The following is a 21,261-nucleotide window of genomic DNA, read 5'->3' on the forward strand; positions in this document are numbered from 1 at the left end:
GACACACTGAAAACCGTGATGGCCTGGGTCCCCTTTAGTTCCACGGTTCTGTGACTTGAGGATTTTAGATCATGCAGGTTAATGATTTTAAGGTGACTGCAAAAATTCAGACTTTTTATTACTAACCGTGTGAGAGGTACTTATGCAAAAAACCCTTAACCAACCAAGCAACTAACCAACCAACCCACCAACCCACAAAACAAACAAAAACAAACACACACTCGAGGCTGCAAGTGACTTTTTAAAAATTGAGTTTATTGGTACATTTTAGGTGTACAGTACAGTTACATTCATTATTGGGATCTTGTACCTTTACACGACAGGTCTTGGTTCTCATTTTTTTGGAAGTGACTTTTTAAATTTATTTCCAGCCTTAATAGACTTTCATGCAAGAGGTAGGGCTGCACTTTAAAAATTGTCCACCAGGGGGAGAAAGATGTCCATAAGCTCCTTAACTAAACTGGGCCTGAGCAGATGCCCTAAATCTGGGTTAGTGTGTGTGGATAGGGGTGGGGAGGTTGTTGTTGTTGTTATTGTTGTTTCCCGGTACTGGGGATTGAACTCAGGTCTTTGTGCTTGCGAGGCAGGCTTGGTGCCACTGAGCTAAATCCCCAACTCACTTTAGCCGTTTAGTTCTTGAAGACTCCTGTCAGGCCTGCTCTCCCAAGAGGGCTCTTGGCGTGCTGTGGCCTCCTGTAACCTGGGATTGTTGAGTCTAAGACTCCATCAATTATAAGACACATCTTTATTTTAGGTAACTGTAAGAAAGAAAAACGGTACAAAGCCTTAAGGATGAAATTGCAGATGAATCGATTATATCATATTTCCCTTGCTTTAAAATTTCTTACTCTGTATCTTCAGGGATCTGGTCATTTCCCTGACCTTCACTTGCACTGATTAGCATAATGCAGGCAATCCTTTTGCACACGTCCTCAGTAACAAGCATAGCACAGTGTCTCTCACATAAGCATCCCCTGGCACATGTTGCTTTTTGCAAGAAAATACGAGGCTGTGGTCCTTCCTACCCTAATGAATATTTGTTTCACTAATAGAAGATTTCTGTCCACTGAGATCATTCCATGCTTTTCGGGACATAGCTTTGTTTCAATGCCAAAATCATAGTGTAATGACCATGAAATGACTTCTTAGAAAATTCTTTCTGAGGTATAAATGACATGGAATAAACTTCCCAGGAAGTGTCCCATTCAGTACCTGTTGTGAAACCATCATCACAAACAATATACTGTAAAAGAAAGCACGCGCTCTAGAAGTTCCCTGCTGCCTCTCCAAAGAAATCCCTCTCTTTCACTCATGGTCCCTACAGGAAATCAGTGATCTGCTTTCTGCCAGTATCGATCAGTTTGCATTTTCTACAGGTTTATATCAATGGATCATATAATATGTACCCTTTTTTTTTAACCTAGTTTCTTTCACTCTGAAATCATCTGGAGATTTATTATTGCTGTATCAATATACTCATTCCTTTTGTTTAAAAATTAGTCCTACTGAGATATTATTTGCATACTCTAAAATTCACCTGATTGAAATGTATAACCGGATGGTTTTAGCATTTTTACAGAACTGTGCAAAAAGCACCCACATCTCATTTCAGAACATGTCCATCACCTCTAAAGAAAACTGCTACCCATTTCCTGTCTGGCCCTGTGGTTTCCTCTGTGCAAGCTCCTGGCTCTGCTATGCAATGGCCCTGAGGCCCTCGCTCTTGAATCTCCCAAACCTGCTTCTGGCCATGAGGTGCTGCCTTACTAAAGGCCCAAGGCAGCAGCACCAGCTGGTCATGGGCTGAAACCTCTGAAACATAAAGGGAAAGACATAGCTGATCACAGAAAGGCACAGGAATTCAGCGACGTCCTTACATAGAATACTATGCGGCCATGAAAAAGACAAAGTAGCTCTGTAGGTGCTGTAGGGGAGGACGAATGCAATGTATCAGTGACTCCAGGGTCCCACATAGTCCAGCTGAAAGCCCAGAGCCCACGGCAATGCCTCACTCAAGTCCGCATGGAGGATCTGCACCGGAAAGGCCCGAAGGCCCGCGGGGGAGCCAAAGAGCCTGCGCTGGTAGAGGAAAGGGCCTGTGCCCCCAGGCTGAGGGGTCTCGGGCAAAGACCAGAGCTCCCCTGAGCAGAGCAGCGGTCATCCCCGGCCACAGCGAGGACCCAGCTCGTCCTCTGACGATGAGAACAGCTGAGTTTGCATCAGGGAAACCAGCCGCGGCAAAGCCTCCCCAGGAGCATCGACAGTCCGATCTTCCCGTCCAGTTCTCCTCTTAGCCGTTGGCCGCCACCCTCAGGCGGGTCTTTCGCGCCCACAACCGCGCTGCCTGGCTTCCCCCGGGCGGTCCAAGCTGACAGTTAGTTCAGCACACTGCCCGAGTGTCGCCTCGAAGCCGCTTCGAGCCCGGGCCGGACGCTGCAGCACAGCAGCGGCGCAGGCAGAGGTCGCGGAGGCCTGGGTGGGACTTCGGCCTGGCCGGGCGTCTGCACAGCGCAGCAGTTTTGCTGATTTTCAGGGGTAGGCGAAAGGCCCGGAAGGGCTCCAGAAGATGCGTCTGCTTGGTGGACGTGGACCACCGCGATCTGTGTGTCACCCGGCCCTGTGGGGCTGGGCCTTGCGGTGTGGGCTTCGGCCGCTTCTGGAGCACAAGGGTGGGGCGGAGAAAAGGGGCGAGAAAACACAGGCCCACCCCGGCGGGCCGCAGCTCTGGACACAACATTCAAAAATGATCCACAAGCCTCGCGCAGAGCTGGGCTAAGGCGGCAGGGGGACAGACCCTGAAGTCAGACGCCGGGCCTCTGGGACGCGCGCAGGCTCGGGCAGAAGCTGTGTTCTCAGCGAGGGTGGCCTTGGGTCCCCAGGAAGCACCGGTGGCTGCACGGCCTCCATCCAGTGGGTGATTTCTAAGTTGAGTAAGAGCAAGTGAAGTTAGAGGGTTTACAAAAACAAAACAAACAAACGGAAACTGCTACCCACTTGCAATCCCACGTTTCTGTCCCCAGCCCCAGGCGACCACTGCTGTACTTTCTCTGTAAGTTGGCCCAGCCCTGACTTCTCATATAGTCACATAATACATTACCTTCTGACTGGATTCTTTGACATGGGTGTTTGAGGTTCTTATACATTCTAATGTGTGTCACTGCTTCCTCCCTTTTATGGCTGAATAATACTCCGTTATAAGGGCATACCACGTCTATCCATTGATAGAAATTCTGGATTGCGTTTATATTCAGGCTGCCATGAGTAAGGGGGCTATAAACGTCTGCATGCAGGTTTCTGTGTGGACATATATTCATGTTATTCCTCTTAGATACAGGCCTAAGAAGAATAAAATTGCTGGGCCACATAGTAACTCCATGCCTCGTAGCCTCAGAAGTTGCCATGTGTCTGTACCGTTTCACGGTGGTGCTCAGGCTCATGAGCTTAATTCTTTCCATGATTCTAGTCACAAACCGGATTGGATGAGAATCAAATCTAACTCAGTGGCTAGATTCAATATTGATGTTATGGGGAAATTTGATTCAGAATTAAGTCTGTGAATGAGGTACCACCGTATTTCTTCTAGCAATGTACAGGGTTCCAGTTTCTCTGTATTCTTAGCACGTGTGTGTGTGTGTGTGTGGTGTACGTGTGTTAGAAGGGACTGAAGCAAAAGCGCTACACATACTAGGAACTTAGCCTACTACTGAGCTACTTGCGGCCTATCTTTTGTATACCATTCTGGTGAGTACCTCCTTCTATTACTTGTTTAAATTTACATTTCTTATTTATTTATTTAGTACCAGAAATCAAACTCAGGACCTTGCACTTGCAAAGCAGGCATTTGTACCACTGAGCTAACCTCCCGGCTGTAAATTTGCATTTCTCAGTGATGAATGAGGAGCCATCTCTTTTTACCTATCAACTACTCAAACATCAGAGAAATGCCTGTTAAAACCTTTTGTCTATTTTTAAATTAGGTTGTCTTTTACTTTTTATTGGTACTGGGGATCGAACTCAGGACCACAAGGCAGGCACTGTGCCACTAAGCTAAATCCCCAGCCCAGGTTGTCTTTCTTATGTTTGTTTTTTCTGTGTATTTTGGATTCAAGTTCCTCCTTAGGGCAGAGTTCTTCTCTCAGTATATGGTTGTCGGTTGTCCTTTTTCTCTATTCGTGTCTTTTGAAACATTTCACATTTTGATAAAGAGCAAAATTTTGTTTGTGCTTTTGGCATTTTATCTAGTCAATCAATGGGTAACCGAAGGTAATGACTTTATTCCTATGATTTCATCTAAGAGTTTTATAGTCCTTGCTCTCCTGTTTAGGTCTATGATCCATCTTGAGTTAATTTCTGTGCACATTGTGAGGTTGCAAATCCATCCTCTCACGCCTGAATATCCAGCCGTCCCCGCACCGTTTGTGGAAAAGACTCTTCTGTTTCCCACTGCATTGTCTCCTCAAGGAAGGAAGAAAGAATAGCACTCGCCATGAAAGGGGCCAGTTAAAACTATTTTTTGCTTCCAGGTGGACCGATTATCTGCATAGATAGTTTGATGGAATCTTAGAAAATATAAAACAGTAACAGCAGCATTTCTAGAACCAATAAAAGAATTTAGTAAATTTGGGGGGAAGCACCAGTATCCAAAGCAATTTAGAAATTTCTATGTGCTAGAATTGAATAATGAGAAATTGATTTAAGAAAGATCACTAGCAAGCTGGTAATGGCAGAATGCCCTCCTCGTCCTGACTCTGTTGCCTACGACCCCGAGACCCAGGGCCTCCTACAGTGCTGTGTCCTGGGACCCTGGCTGGTCCCATCCTAGTCTGGTCCTGACTCCAAATCCCAGGATAGGAGTGAGGTGTGGTGGTTTTATTTTAAATGTCCACTAATTCCGTGATGAGCTTTCCTTTAAAAGGTGGACGCACCTGCCCTCTCGGAGCAGGGCTGGATTTGGCGACCACGTGCGCTGGACGGATCCCGGCCCAAGTGGCCTGTGTGACTTCCGAGGCTCTGTCCTAAAAGGCCGGGGTCCCCTCCCTTTTCTTCTTGGACCAGTCTGGGAGGAAGCCAGCCGCCGCGCTGAGAGGGCATCGAGCAGGCTGTGGGCAAGAACGGAAGCGGCCTCCCACCTGCAGCCCGAGCTGGCCCGCCCGGCCGAGCGGCGGCCCGGATCCTGCCCCGCGGAGCTGCTGTGCCCGGAGTCCGACCCGGCCGGCTGGGGACCGTGCGGGACCACAGCGCCCCCTGCGGAGCCCGGAGACCCGGAGGCCGCCGCGGAAGCTCAGACCCAGGTTTTGGCCACTGGGCAGCTCTGTGACCCTGGGGAGTCACAGCCTCTCTGAGCATCTGTTCCCTTATCCCTTAACGGGGACAATACTACTGTTGTAAGGGTGGTGTGAGGATTAGCAAGAATACATATAATGCATGATTTATCTGAGTTTGTGGGAATTCAAAAATAGCATATGCTGGGCGGGTTGGGGGGGTGAGGGTTAGCTCAGTGGTTCCACCGCCCGCCTTGCAAGCGCAAGGTCCAGAATTCGATCCCTGGTTAAAACAAAAACACGCTGTTATTTTTAATAGTTATCACAGCAATACTAAGTGGAAGGTCTCAACAACTGCAGGTGCACTGTGACTAAGTTGTGGAGGAGACCTGGCTGCCCGTTTTCATCATCAGAAACAAAAGGAAATTTTCACAAAAATCTAGGAAAGGAGTAGATTATGTCAGGAACAGCTGTAGTAGCAAAAGAGGAAAAACACTTGCAGAAAACCAAACACAGGCCGGTCCCACGCACCTGTCAGGTGCGTTCTGGAAAGTGAACCGGATGACTCTGGTCCCAGCCAAGGTCCCGGGGTGCAGGGAGGACAGAACTGTGGCTCCCGTGGGCCCTTCCGGTCCAAGGACCAGGATAAGCAGGGTGAGTGGACTGTAGGAGAAGATAAATGTGTGAAAGGGAAGGAAATCCATGCCAGGGGCCCAGTGCACGGCTTCTCCTCCCCGGGGACATTTTCAGCTCATACTGCGTGCAAACAGCAGATGATTTAGAAAATCCTTTGGGTGGGTGGGTGGGTTAGTGCTTGAACTCTAGTGCTGTCGTTTGGCTTTAAATAACTGAATATGTAAAAGTTTTCAGAATCAAAATGAAGTCACTTCCGTCAAGCCTTAACCAATATGATAACAAAGAGAGGTTTGTGAAGGAGGGGATCTCACGCCTGTATGTCTGAGAATGAGAACTATTTCAGAAAGGCTTTTGCCAGAACCAACCCTTACACAAATGCCATCACCACCTTGCACAGGAAATGCCAGCGTCTCACCTACATCCTGTTTCCTCTTCTACTGAAAGCCCAGCTTCTTCTCACCAATCTCCCTACTTACCCTGAGAATGTTTATTTGTGTGGTGCATCATCTGTATGTGAGACTGAGTTTTCAATTGCGTTTGTGGCTTTTAGTCTTTAGGTTATTGCAGTGGGGTGGGGTATGGTCCTATTGTTTTTGTAAGTACAAGTCACACGGGGACCTAGCGGGGTATTATCTGAAACGAAGACAAATTTCTGTGGACATCTGCACGTATATTTAATATTCAAAACGTGGCCTGCATCTGCTTAGGATGGACAGACAGTTGGATTGGGTAGAGCAAAGGAAAGTGTGTGCTTTGTTCTCTATTAACAACAAATTAGCTTACATATGGACTAATGCCAGGCATTTTGTATCAAATTACAGATCATAAGTTAGCATTCTCTATGGTTTGGCAAGCAAATATTTTATTCTTTGAAGCAAAAAACTCCATCCTTTGCCCTAGGACCAGATAATTCTGAGTACTGAGCCAAACACCTGTATGGGACTGACAGGAATGGAAGGACTGAAAAAAATGTCATGCAGTGCTCAAAGAAAGCAGTCATGGGTTTAAAAGCACTTTATACTTTGCCGTCTAATCAATGAGGGACAGCTTTTCCAGGGAGGGGGAGGGGGAGAGTATCTGTGCACACATGCAATACTTTCGACTGTCCTCTATGTCAGAAAAGAAGTTTATTTAGAAAAGCTTTATCCTGGTCTCTCTGCCCCTCTTCCTGTTCTCTGCCTCTCATCATGCCTGATGGTGGTGGGTGCCAATTCAGGGCCCCTTCCCTCAGGTGTCCCACTTTCTTGGGCAAATTCAATAGGTACCCAAAGGAGGGCAGTGCTCCCTTATCTAATGAAGCTATTTAGAAACTCCTGAGGTTGAGGGCTAGGCAATGGGTACATTACAGAGGGAGTAGGAAAAGAACAAATAGAAATGGTGGCAAAATATAAGGGTCTCTCAAGTCTAACAGTGGTGCAAATTCTCCCTTTGCGGTCATTGACAGGAACTTCCGGTCAGTGAACTTCCTGAACCATCCTGACAGGAACTTCCAGAAGAGCTGTGGAGGGAGGAAAGGCAGAGAGCAGTTGGGAGGGACTGGAACTGATCAGCCGCTCCAGACTGCCCTGGGGTCTGTTATTCATGGAGGTTAGCGCCTTGGAGCCCAGTTTCTTCTGAGCTCATTTCTCCTTTGTGAGTTGTCACCCCCTCATGGCTGAGTTACTCTGTATGCAAAGCACTTGGGACAGCCCCTGTGTACGAGGAGCACAGGAAGGCAGTCACCTGCCAGAGGAGACCTTGGTGTCTGGTACCGCCGAGATCAACATTGATGAGAGTGGTTCTCAGAGAAACGAGAGGTGCCGAGAGCAAGACAGCCGTGTGTCAAGGCAGGCACAGAACCAGCTGCAGAATGTGTGTGTTTTCCTCTCTGAGGCCTGTGAAGTTAGCCTTTTTATGTTTCCAATTTTGCACAAACCAATTACAGGAAATGTTAAAGGTCTTCTTAAAACGCAACGGCCCTTATAATCCTTGTGGCACCATTTCAAGGCTTGTCATTCCCGCTTGCCTGTGTGGCGTTTTCCTGCCTTCAGACCAGTGAACAGCGATGCTATGGCTTTCGTCCAGACTCCCCACAAAGCCTTGTGCGGTCACAGGTGTGATATGGTGCACTGAGCGATCCAAAAGTGGTAAAGGCAGCAAGCAATCCAAACAGGCAAAATCATCTAAACAAGGGAAGTATTACAGCTCTCAACCTGCTAGATATCCACAATTTGAGTTCATGTTCTCTAAAACTGAAGAATAACTTCTAGGAACAATGGAGGTTAAGAGAAGGAAAAAGTATTGAAAGATGGCTTCTCAGAGACAGAAGTGGGATTGGAAAGTGGGTTGCTTGTCCACTCTTCTTCTCAAAGGCATTTTATTGAACAAAGCCACTAGGTGAGGCAGGTTCAAGATGGGACAAAGCTACAGTGAACTAGTAAGATCCAAGGGGAAATCACAAGGTGGGCACAGGTGGGACAAAACCATGATCGACCAACAAGGCTACAAGTACAGTCACCAGCTAATATTGATTCAATGGGGATCCAGGAGAGAAGCTGGTCGCATAGCAAGTATACATGCAGTGAACAAGGAATTTGTGGAAAGGAAAGGGATTAGGGCGATTGATGCCTATTTAAAATATCAGTCATTGAGCTGGGCGTGGTGGAGCACACCGGTAATCCCTACACTCGGGAGGCTGAGGCAGGAGGATCACTGTGAGTTCCAGACCAGCCTGGGCTACATAGTGAGTTCCAGGTCAGTCTCCACTACATGTGAGACCCTGACTCAAAAAAAAAGAAAGAAAGAAAGAAAATATCAGTCATTGCCATTCATCCCCAGGGGAAGTAGCTGGGTGCAGTACCTTCTCTTTTTATAATGCTAACCAGTGAATGTGCCTTGTTTTTCTATGCTGAGGGCCCTGCTTTGTCTGCCTTATTATAATTTCTAACTAATTTAGCTATCTGCAGTAGGCAGGGCTTTTCTGAGGTGGCTGGATCTAGGGCGTGATACTAGGATCAAAGATTCATGTGACCTGCCCTAAGGGTGGGAAGCCTGGATAAAATACATGGGACAGAAAGAGCCTTGTTGCTTGCTTTTGCTGCCTTCTGCCTGCCATGAACTGTTTCACCTCTGTGAAGCCCCTCTGCCCTGCCACCCTGCCTTGGAGCCAGCCAACCCTGAACTGTGAGCTAAGTAAGACTTTCCTCCTTTAACTTTAGGTGTCGGATAGTTTGTCTCAGCAGTGAGCAGAGTAACCAGGACAAGAGATCTTCACTGGTGTTTAAATTGTGAGCAAAGATATAACCTAGTTTGTGTAAGTGGGGATCTTATGGCCAAATTGGCACAGTAAGTCTCAAGCTGCCAATAGAGAAATGGTAACACAACCTGAGCTTTCCCTCTGCCCTATATCTATGCAAAGTTGGAATTTAAAGCCTTTGGGCTAACATTGAAGCAATAATTAATTCTCTGTGACTGCACCATTTGTGAAAGGACAGCAGCTCCAAACTCTCCGACCTTTATCCGCGGCTAGTCACAGCCACCAAACACACACCTATAGAGAAGATACCTATAGAGAGTTTTATCTTTTCTAGAGGAGTCAACTATATTGGCGGGCTTTAGATCTGAACAATCAGTGGTCTATAAAACTGAAAGACTGCACAATTTTCCATACTTAAATTGTGAGTTACACATTCAATCTTCAGGTTGTCCTCCTTCTTTTTAGACAGACAGGGCAAGTGATTACTACTAAACTGTAACTATTTACATTTCTCAGCACCGCCCGCTAAAATGGATTCACTGAGAAAAATTCATGATGATGAATTCATAGGCTTTCCCATAAATGCTGGGTGATTTCAGATTTCTTTAATTCTGGGCGATTTGTGATGCCAATTTGTCTCTTGGACAGGGGAATTCTGTTTAATGGGGTATAGATCACAACAAGGTAGGAAAAATGCTTAAAATGTAGAACTTGATGTAATATAATTAATCCATGGATAATGTTGTTAGGGACCTGACACCACTGCCATAGCAGGCTGCATTCTCCTGGTTCTCCTTGCCTCTTAAAATGACCTCATGCTCTTATCTTTAGTTTCCCTCCCCTGAAGGCCACAGCAGTCTGGAGAAGTTAAACCTAAATTTCTGTAGGACCAAACCCATCAAGGGCAACCTGGCCCATGATAGGTTAAAAGTAGCCCGCTCCTCATAAATAAGCAATAGCCCAGCCCCAAACCAATAAAAGGGCCTTCCTTTCTGTGTTCCTTCTTCCTCTCTCTCTCTCTCTCTCTCTCCTCTCTCCTCCCTCCTCTCTCCCTGACCTGCCTCCCCGAATAGTCTCCTGTCAGACCTCTCAGTGTGTGGCCTAGCTGTTGAGCGTCACTGTGCCTCTACAAATGTAATCTTTCTTTCCTTTGCCATTGCTGAACAAGAGCCACCAACTGTCCAAATATGGAATCTGAGAGAGCAAACGTTAAAGGTAGGAAGCATGGTGGCTTTTACTGTGGCCTCCTAGAGGAAACGAGAGGCTTCCTAATTTTTAAACCTGTCGGTTTCATCTTTAATAATTACTGACAGGGTTCAGGGAGTATTTTAAATACCAGCTTTATTTTTAAGTTAAAATCCTGATATTATTTTCATAATACATATAAGATTATTCAGTCTGGAACAAGTATATTTTCACAAAGATAAACATTTAGAAAAGGTTTCATAAAATCCTTCAAGAAGGAGGAAACTGCAGTCACGCCGGAACGATTAAGTGACTTTCCTGACAGTCCTGTATTATCTCCCAATTCTAGGCCCAGCATACCTTTTTAATTGTATTGCCTGCTCATAGGGCACTGTGAGTTTATTTTTCCCTTGGCAATTGGCAAGGCACCATCACTTTAGGGTGGGATAGAACTTTGGGTCCCTCTACTGGTGGTTTCTTCAAAGTGCAGGTTACTGCACTTAATTTGTGGTTCACACACTCGTCCCCACCGGAACTGGGGAGGGAGGGGTCTCAAGTGTGCAGGGAATATATAAAGGGTGAATATTGTTTAGTGAAAATGTTTCAGTAGTGCTGTTTTGTTTTGAACAACTTCAACCTGGGCCCCAAGTTGGAAAAATTTTGTCATCTTCATACTTACCTCCCCTCTTTCCCCAAATTCGGGCCCATGATGTTAACTAATTGTTTTTATTTGTACCAAATCATTAACTTAAGACCCAATTAATATAAATGGAATCTCTGTAGTTTATATTTAAGGGGAACCCAGAGATTACTGCCATTCTATGGTCAAATTTGGCCATCGGGGGGTGCACACCTCTAATCCCAGTGTTCTGGGAGGCTGAAGCAGGAGGATAGCAAGTTTTAGCACAGCCTGGGCATTTAGGGACTTAATAAGACCCTGCCTCAAAGTAAAAAGTTAAAAAGAAAAAGCTACGTGGGTTTGATTACAGAAACTAATAAAGTATTCTCTAAATAATGAAAAAAAAAAAAGAATAAGACCACAAGAGCAAGAAGCAATTTAAATATGTTCAGGGACCATTTTCATCTTCAGAATTAAGGATTAATTAAGGGTTACATCATTGCTTTTTCTCTTTTACTTTCCTTTTTAGTTTCATGTTAGGATTCCTTATTTTTAATGTTCATACAGAGATTTCTTTAACTGAAATACCGAATAGTTTTTCTGGTGTGAAAAACTATAATAGTACACAGGATCCTAATGAGACAATTAATAATGTGAAATAGGAAGTAAAGGGCTAAAGGTGTAGGGAAAGTGGGAAGGGTGGGGGAAGGTAATAAGGGAAAGGAAAAAATATGAGAAACTGAAAAACTGGAAATAAAGTGTTTGTAAATGGGGAGGGGAGGAGGGGGACAAGGGGAGAAGGGAGGGCAGGGACAAGGGGAAAAATGAGAGCCAAGACCTGTCCTGTAAAGGTACAAGATCCCAATAATGAATGTAACTGTACTGTATACCTCGATTATACCAATAAACTCAATAAAAAGAATGTAAAAAAAAAAAAAAAGAAAGGAAAAGCTATGGGGATATAGCTCAGTGCTAAGGCCCTGAATTCAACCCCCAGTACTGATTTTAAAAGAGCTCAAGTTTACTTCTTGGAAATCCCCATTCTTGGATATGTGCTACTGGCACAGAACTGCCTGATTTTATACAGCACGTATATTTCAGTTCACAAGCACATTATTTCTTAGAAAGCATCCAATACAACCATTTTTACAGAACTATGGGATAAAGTTCCAGGAAAAATTCCTTTTTTTTTTGATTTTTTGTTTTGTTTTTTTGAGACAGGGTCTCACTATGTAGTTGAGACTGTCCTGGAACTCACTATGTAGCCCAGGCTGGTGTCGAACTCACAGCGATCCTCCTGCCTCAGCCTCCCGAGTGCTGGGATTTTAGGGGAAGGAAAAGCTATGGGGATATAGCTCAGTGCTAAGGCCCTGAATTCAACCCCCAGTACTGATTTTAAAAGAGCTCAAGTTTACTTCTTGGAAATCCCCATTCTTGGATATGTGCTACTGGCACAGAACTGCCTGATTTTATACAGCACGTATATTTCAGTTCACAAGCACATTATTTCTTAGAAAGCATCCAATACAACCATTTTTACAGAACTATGGGATAAAGTTCCAGGAAAAATTCCTTTTTTTTTTGATTTTTTGTTTTGTTTTTTTGAGACAGGGTCTCACTATGTAGTTGAGACTGTCCTGGAACTCACTATGTAGCCCAGGCTGGTGTCGAACTCACAGCGATCCTCCTGCCTCAGCCTCCCGAGTGCTGGGATTACAGGCATGAGCCACCACGCCCAGCTGAAAAATTCTTATAAACTCTACTTTTATACCTAACCACAACAGTCTAATCTGACAAAGAGCCAATGACTATCCTAACATGAGCTCATGACTCAGACTGCTTTGCTATCACAGTCTGTATTCTGATCTGCTTTCAGCATTGAGAAAAATGTTCAGATATTCCCAAAGACAAAGCACAATGCATTCTCATTGCCTATTCAGCAAGAGCAGGTACTCTCTCATCCCAGGAGTTGAATAAAATCCATGACACCCACAGATGTTTCCTCCACTGTAACGGTGTAGAAAAATCTCAGTAACACAAAGAATCCTTGTCTTTAATACTTACAATCACAATCAGGGTCTCCTAAATTGACCCTTGCCACCAATTCTGAAAAAAAGAAAAATTATTAATCAAAATAGTACTAATCAGGTAGTGCACCAACTGCTGAACAGCATGAACTACTTGTTAAACACGATTGTCTGCTTATTTGCCCCAAATTAAATATAGAGTGCTTTTAACTGAAGCACTAGATATTAATTAGAATATCTACAGAAAAAGAAAAAAATGTTGTGGTTAATACAAAGGATTCAAGATTCACCCAGCTGCAAAATGAGATTTTTATTGGATATCCCAGCATTATTTTCACAGCAGAACAGTGCTGGGTGTGTAGTAGTAAAATGAAAGCCCACGGCAAAGCCGAGCATGGTCAGCAGCTTGCCTCGTCTACCCCAGAGACAGAGAAAGCAACAGTTACAGAGCCCGCTCTGGCGCACTTTTGCAAATGTTAAGTGAAAATGTAAATGCTCTGAAATGTGAACTACTGTTTAAGATTATGTTGTTCAACTCCTCAGCCACATGTAACTTTAAATTTAAAATAATTAAAATTGAATAGAAAACTCAGTTTCTCTGCTGCTTTAATCACGTCCCGTTACCCACGAGCGATGAGTGATTCCTGCGGGGCAGCACAGAGGACATTTCTGCCCACGAAGTTCTGTGGGATAACCTTGGCCCAGGACTTAAACTCTTTCTAAAGACCTATTGTTTTAACCTGTGATTACCACTGCTTTCTGTTCAGTTCAGTTCAGAAACTGCAACAAAAATGAGTTTAGCATATTAGCCACCACAGCTCTCCACCAAAACAAAACAACCAGTCAAAAAATCCTTGCTGGAGTAATTTAAAATATCAAACCACCAAGCCGAGAGAAAAAGAAATATAAAGAAACTGACCATTATTTATCCAAACATCATGCTCTTTCATTTATGAATCTCTGTCCTAAATTGGGCCCATGATGTTTCTGATTACGTCCTTCTTATTTACTCCTCTCAACTACTTGTTGAAAATAAAGTGATTTTTACATTAGTAGCGAGGCACAATTCTATTTATTAGTGCTAAAGCCACTAAAAGTAAGCCAGAACAGATAAGTTGCTACCATAAAATGCTGAGAAAGCTCCCATTATAAACTGTCAAGAAAACACAAGATATGAACAACATGACTTAAAAAAAATACATGTAAATTAAAGAGAAACGGTTCTAACATCGTTATTGGTTTTTTTATGTTTTACTATAAACACTATAAGGTCCAAAATCTGAGCTACAAATCACACTTGCTTTTTCACAGCTTGCTAATCAACCACAAATCTCCCCAAGTGCAATTTAAACAAATGCTAAGATTATTTTCCAGATTCGTCTGCCTGACTTTAAAAGTTCTCCAGCTAACAACAACCACCTGGCAAACCAATACATGAATTTATTTTGCCAGAATGAAAGCAAAGGATCCAAAGCAGATCAAATATACTTAAGTGAGAATGTAGTTTTGACTAGCAGGCAGTTCACAGCGTATAACCATGAACATTCGCTGTACGTAAAAGTCAAGAATCTGATTTGATAGTATATATCCAAATTCTGATTTGAAGAGAGACCCTGCCCACTTCTGTGTGACACAAAGTAGCAATGAACCATATATGTGTGTGTGTGTGTGTGTATACACACACACACACACACACACACACACACATATATTACACATCACTGTGGGATGGGATCTTCATTCCCCCACAGCTAGAATGGGCAAAGGGATATCCCCTTTCCCCACGCCAACTTTTGGCAGATCAATATTGTAATTAAACATGGAACTGGAATACTTACCACTTAGTCAAGAGCGTTAAAAATACTATTAGTCACTCACCTGAATCCTCTCCGGATAACTTCTTTTTCCTTCTGGCACCCCCTGCAAAATATCAACAAAGCCCTAATTCTCAAGAGTCACCTGTCAAGTGGTTCTTAATGGTAGCCCTGTATGAGACCAAGCATCCCTGCTGCTTGGGTTCCAGCAGGCAGGGCCAGGAAGGTGACAGTTTTATTTAGAGCAGGAAGCACAGACAGTGTAGCACTGCGCCGCTACACTGGAACCAGATCCTGCCTCTGCTTACTAAGAAAACCAGCCACAGCATCTTAATGAGTAAAGCTAGACAACAACAGCTCTCTGGAAACTGAGATCAAGTCATGCACGTTCCAGAAGTCCGTATAAACTTTGCCTTCTGCTCTTCAAGCAACAGCCTGACTGCTCAGTTTCTCATCTGTTCTAAAGAGCTCACAATTCCATTTCTTACAGTATTTCCGAAAGGAAGACGTTAATGCACCTCAGCATTGGAACAAAAAGCTTCTCCATTCGCCTGGTGGAAGAGACCATTTACTCAATTAATTATACCTAAATACAGATATCACTGCACCAAAAATCTTAGAACAAAGGACTGGGGATTTAAAAAAGGTTCATCCCAGTTTTTCTTCTAGCTGGTACAGTTGTTTAGTAGTTTTTTTATTCTTGTGTTTACTCTGCTGGCCATATTACATGATACTAGTTTCTCCAATTTTAGAAAGAGCTTGAACAAAACAGATGAAATCAAAAGGCCTTGGCCTTGTTTTTAAATGTACCAAAGAGAAAAACATTACCCTCTTTTAAAACTCCCGTGACACAACGATCCCTCCATGTGCCAACTCTTCCCTCTTCAGAATTTGAAGTCCTCTCTCATTATCTTCTTGATAACGTCTGGGATGTTAATTAGCACTGCGGCAGAAAGCAACATGACCTTAAAGAAGAGACAATACTGAACAATGCTGAAAATCCAACTAAGCAGATAGCACCGTTCTCATGACAACGCTCCAGAGATGTCTGAGACCAAGCGTCCCTGTCTTACTATAGAACCGAGTTAGACAGAGATTGTGGGAAACCCTTGCTCTGGGCGGCGGGGGGACAATACAGCACTTTACAGCTGTACCACGACACCCGGCCTGCCGGTGGCGAGAGACAGGGCCCCGGCTGCAACCCCAAACCCACTGATTTATTGCAGTGTCAACACCGAAACTAAACCCGAATACTGAGGTTTAGTTTAGAAAAAAACAGCTCATACATTTTTTTTTTTTTTTTTTAACCACTTAGTTTACTTGGGCAGCGCTGTCAGGCATCATTTCAACCAGTGGATTCTTGTACTGGATAAATTTGATGAAACTGTTGTTTTTATATTTCCAGTTATCTTATAAAATGAATGAAAAAATATGCACCTTTTGGCTATCCTGTATTTAAGTAAAGGGACTGCTAAGTGGTTAAAAGAAAAACAATACGTATTGCCACAGGTTTCCCATCACTGCCCTAGCTCAATATTTTCATCTGGTTCATCAAAAATGGGTAATTTGAGAGTTAAAAAATGTTTTACGTAAGAGTGAGCTGAGTACTGTGACTTCCTTACAACTAGTACAGCAGAGAAGGAAGGAAAGAGAAGAATTTCCCAGTGGAGAAACTCAACAAATACTACATCATCATCTCATTTTATGTTAGTTTTTGTGTCTTTCTAAACCAGGGATACTTAGTTTCCTTGAAATACCAGCTAGATAATTTAAAAAAACAGAGACTAAACATTTCTCACATTATTATTCAACATATAAGATGTATAAATTATGAAAGAAGCATATTGTTCAGACATATTTACTGATTATCATTAACTTTAAAAATAAATGTCTTTAAGAAGTTAAATTATCATTATTTGCAGATGACATATTACGCTACATAGAAGACCCCAAAAACGCCACCAAAAGACTTCAAGATTTCATAACCAAATTCAGCAGTGTAGCTGGATACAAAGTCAACACTCAAAAATCAATAGTATTCTGGTACACAAATTCACTGAGAGAAAAATTAGGGAAACATACCTTTCACAATAGTATCCCAAAAAGTGAAATGCCTAGGAATCAATCTAATGAAGGAAGTAAAAGACCTTTGCATGGAAAACTACAGTACCCTGAAAGAGGAGATCAAAGAGGATATCAGATAATGAAAAGATATCCCTTGTTCTTGGGTAGGAAAAACCAATATGGTGAAAATGGCCATTCTTTCAACATTTTTATACAGATTTAATGCAATCCCAATCAAAATACCAAGAGCATATCTCACAGAATTAGAGAACACAATCCTACAACTCATTTGGAACCAGAAGAGACCGAGAATAGTAAAAGAAATTCTGGGCAACAAAAGAAGGCAAGGGGATATCACAATCCCTGACTTGAAATTGTACTACAAAGCTACTGTGATAAAAATAGCATGGTTGTTGGGCGTGATAGCACACGCCTGTAATCCCAGCACTCAGGAGGCTGAGGCAGGAGGATCACTGTGAGTTCGAGACCAGCCTGGGCTACATAGTGAGTTCCAGGTCAATTTTAACTACATAGTAAGACCCTGTCTCAAAAAACAAACAAACAAAAAAAACCAAAACCAAAACCAAAACAACAACAAAACCCAGACCCCAGGATCAATGGAACAGATTAGAAGATGCAGAAACAAGTCACCTTATCTTTGACAAAAGAGCCAAACACTTCACTGAAAGAAAGATAGCCTCTTTAATAAATGGTGCTGGACAACTTGGCTTTCCACTTGCCAAAGATTAAAACTAAACCCATATATTTCACATGCACTAAACTCAAACCAAAATGGATCAGAGATCTAAATATTAATACAGAAACACTAAATCTGCTGGAAGAAAGACTTGAAGACTGGTGCAGGAAAAGATTTTATGAACAAAACCCTGATCGCATCAGAAATAACACAAAGAATCAACATCTGGGATCTCATCTTATTAAAAAGCTTTTGCACAGAAAAAGAAACCACCAACAGAGTAAAGAGACAACCCACAGAGTTGGAAAAAAATTTTGCCAGCTGTTCCTCAGACAAAGGACTAATAGGTAGAAAATATAAACAACTCAAAAAAATCAGAACCCCCCCCTAAATTTAAAGACCCAAACCATAAACGGGCATTTGAAATGAAAAGACACATCTCAGATAAAGAGGTAGAAATGGCAAATAAATACATGAAAAAATGTTCAACATTACTGGTCATTCAAGAAATGCACATTAAAACAATGCTGAGATTCCGTCTCACTTCAGAAAGATGGCTGCTGCCAAGAAATCAACCAACAACAAATGCTTTCAGGGCTGTAGGGAGAAAGGAGCCCTTCTCCACTGCTGGTGGGAGTTCAGACTGGAGCGACCACTGTGGAAATCAGTGTGGAGATTCCCCAAAACATTATAACTAAAGGTTCCATTTGATCCAGCTATTCCTTTCGTGGTTATCTTCCCAAAAGAATTAAAAGCATCACACCGCCATTACATATGCACACCCAGTTTACAGCGGCACAGTCTGTAGTAGCTAAATCTCGGAAGATGTATGTTTTTAAGAATGTACAGCGGAGCACTGCTCTGCCATAAAGAAGGATAAGCTGGAGACGTGTCTAGCCAAGCAGATGCCCCTCGACACCACACTCTAAGGAAGATAAACTGGACCCATGTTTAAATACCACATTGTTTGGTGTGAGAAACCAAAAGTGGAGATAAGGACTAAAATGTATAATAGATACAGGGAAGTGTGAAGAAAATGTTCAAATGAAAAGGGGAACAAGGGAGGGGTAAGGAGAAAGGGAAGAAGGGCCAAGAAAAAAAAAAGAATAGAAAGAAAAATGGAAACAAAGCTTTTGTAAATGAGGCGGGGAAGAGGGGTCGAAGGAGGGCAATGAGAGAAAAAAAGAAGATATATCATGTACCGCTGCAAATTTCCTATGATGAGTGTTACCATTGTATGTATCTAAAATGTACCAATTAATGTTTTGTTTCAAAAGCAGAGACTGATTCTAAAAAATAAAAATCTTTCTATAACAGGAAACTGGCTTATCTCATCCTGATCTTAATAGTGCCTACAGCTTTGTTAAGATAAACTTTATTCCATAGCTAATATACCAATGTGCTTTGAAAATAGCCTGAAACGATCACAGAGAACAAAGATTCTCAAGTAGTAATGCATCATCGCACTTTTCATGTTGCACATTTAAACTTGACAAGTGCATACCTGTAATCCCAGCATGCCAGGGGCAGAGGCAGGAGGATCGCCAGGAGCTTGCTACATAACAAGTTCAAGGCCCCCCAGGACTACACAGTGAGAACGTCTCAAACACAAAACAAAAAAATTGACAACAATCAACAAAAAGGGCACTGATTCTGGTCCAGCCTGAAACAGTGCAAATGTCAGCCTGTCAGTTTTCCAGACCTGTAGCTCCATGTGTGCATGGGCAAAAATTGAAAATCCCACTGTATACTGTCTGAAACTAGTATTCATTTTTAATAAACCTGAAGCATCTGGGAAGGTAGCTGCCCTGGGGGCAGCCCTTAGCCAATGACTGATGGGTGAGGATGGACACACAACCAGCCGAAGAGCTCACTACACTGTCCTCACAGTTGTACTGTGTGCGGCTGTCTCTGGGGACAGACACAACAGAGCCCCTGGCTTGGCAGCTGGCTTGCCCTCTCTCCCTTCCCATCCTATTCCCTTGCCCTTCCTTTATTTTTTTTTCTGGAAACTTTCTCATCAATCATTTAAACATTCATTCCTGTCTTGAGGCTTACTTCCAAGGCCCTAAGACACAGGATATAAGTATTTTTTAAATGAATGCTATTTATCTATAAAGGCAATATAATTCCCTATCCATCTAGACATATTTAGATGCAAAAAGCACAATCGGTGTGCCACTGCTGATTGGAAATGGAGAAAATTATATTATATCTGGAAAATATTTAAATTCAAATTTAAATATTAAAGGTAAAGATCCTTTACCTGTGATACATGTTCCAAACATTTTCTTGTAGTCCAGTTTGTTGTCTTTTGACTTTATTTGTGGTGGATTTGCCATGCCATTTTTTTATGTAGTCAAATTAATCACATTTTTTCATTTGTTGCTTGTGGATTTTGAATGATAGTGAGGGAATATCTTTCTTTCTTTCTTTGGATGGTTTCACTTTTTACACTGAGATCCCTAGTCCATTTGGACTTTATTTTTGTACATGATATAAGACACAGGTTTAATTTTACCTTTTTCCAAATGGTCATCCTTTTTGGCCCAGCATCATTTTATTATAAAATCCAACTCTGTCCCACTTATGTATGGTACCATCCTTATATTTCCATGTGCACTTAGGACTAGCTTTTTATTTTTCTGTTCTATTCTACTTGTGTTTTTATATATTCACATATTGGTTTCATACTTTAATTACAGAGATTTTGTAGCCTATATAACCACAACCTTTCTAACTTTTACACTTTTTATTTATAGAAGCTAAGGAAAAATACAACTGTAAACCAGTACTGAACTCTGATGAGTTAGCTTGTTTTCCACAATGGTATGGGAAAGCAATTTTGAAACTATGTACATGATAGGATTAAGCAAATACGTGACTATACTGTGAACAGTGAGAGCCAACTTTCTTGCTCTCAAAAAAAAAAGGCCGACAGAATTATGGAAAGGGGAAACCAAAGCAAACCTTGAGATGCTGCATCGGAACTGAGGTGTCATTATAAATTTGTGGGTTTTTAAAAAATACATGTGAAGACATATGGATATAGGCAGAAACGTGTGCAGATGGATGTTCGTATGGCAATATATTTAATAAAGGAAAACAAGGACTTTTTGGAGAAATAGCTGATTCTGAGGCAAAAGCAGAGAAACAATAAAGTGAGCTTGGAACACCTTGTGCTAGAAGTTGGAATGGCAGGAACATGCAGAAAAGAAAAAGCAGTGTAACTGAGCGACAAACGAATACTGACGGATTACTCTCCATGGAATAATAGCCTATGAGTCCCTAGATAATGATGGATGAATAAATGCGGGAGAATGGAGAAAAACAGAAAAACAGAGGAAGCAGAAAAGCGATCTGTACCCCGTGTCCTGTGGGGAGGGACGAGAGGGGGCTGGGCGTGCTCGCTCCGGGCAGTGGGGATGCGAAGCAAAACCCAAAGATGCGCAGATTCTTGTCCTTCCTTTCCCGAGTCCCTCGGCACCTGTCAGTGCCCCATCGCCCTCTGCCCACCGTTACCTCTGCGGCAGACTTGGAGACGCTGTCACTGGTGCCTCTCCGCCGCCACCAGCAGCTTCACGTTCCCCAGCCCCGCCGCTGGTGGACGGGAGGTTGTACGATCTCCTTGTCTCCCGCATTAGCGCTTCGTTAAGTATGGAAGCCTCTTGTCCTGCTCTGGCCACCGTCCAGGTCAGAGCCAAGAACTCAACCAATCGAAGT

General features: G+C 42.9%; 1 long non-coding RNA gene and 1 other non-coding gene across 4 annotated transcripts; both read right to left on the minus strand.

Annotated features, from left to right (window-relative positions):
• Positions 1 to 304: 304 nt before the first annotated feature.
• LOC104862351 lies at positions 305 to 21,246 on the minus strand. Of its 3 annotated transcripts, none has more exons than XR_780281.3 (5): positions 21,061 to 21,246; positions 15,606 to 15,720; positions 14,842 to 14,883; positions 13,001 to 13,042; positions 305 to 2,921 (listed from the first exon to the last, which is right to left on the minus strand). It is a non-coding gene; the product is annotated as an uncharacterized LOC104862351 (long non-coding RNA). The 3 variants fall into 3 exon arrangements; XR_780280.3 differs by lacking the exon at positions 305 to 2,921 and adding an exon at positions 6,061 to 7,395; XR_780279.3 differs by lacking the exon at positions 305 to 2,921 and adding an exon at positions 6,061 to 8,059.
• LOC117285785 lies at positions 15,375 to 15,550 on the minus strand. Its single transcript, XR_004516905.1, has one exon. It is a non-coding gene; the product is annotated as a small nucleolar RNA SNORA81 (small nucleolar RNA).
• Positions 21,247 to 21,261: the final 15 nt, after the last annotated feature.

This window comes from Fukomys damarensis, unplaced genomic scaffold, assembly GCF_012274545.1.
Source record: "Fukomys damarensis isolate Sample0158 unplaced genomic scaffold, DMR_v1.0_HiC HiC_scaffold_12, whole genome shotgun sequence".
NCBI lineage: Eukaryota > Metazoa > Chordata > Mammalia > Rodentia > Bathyergidae > Fukomys > Fukomys damarensis.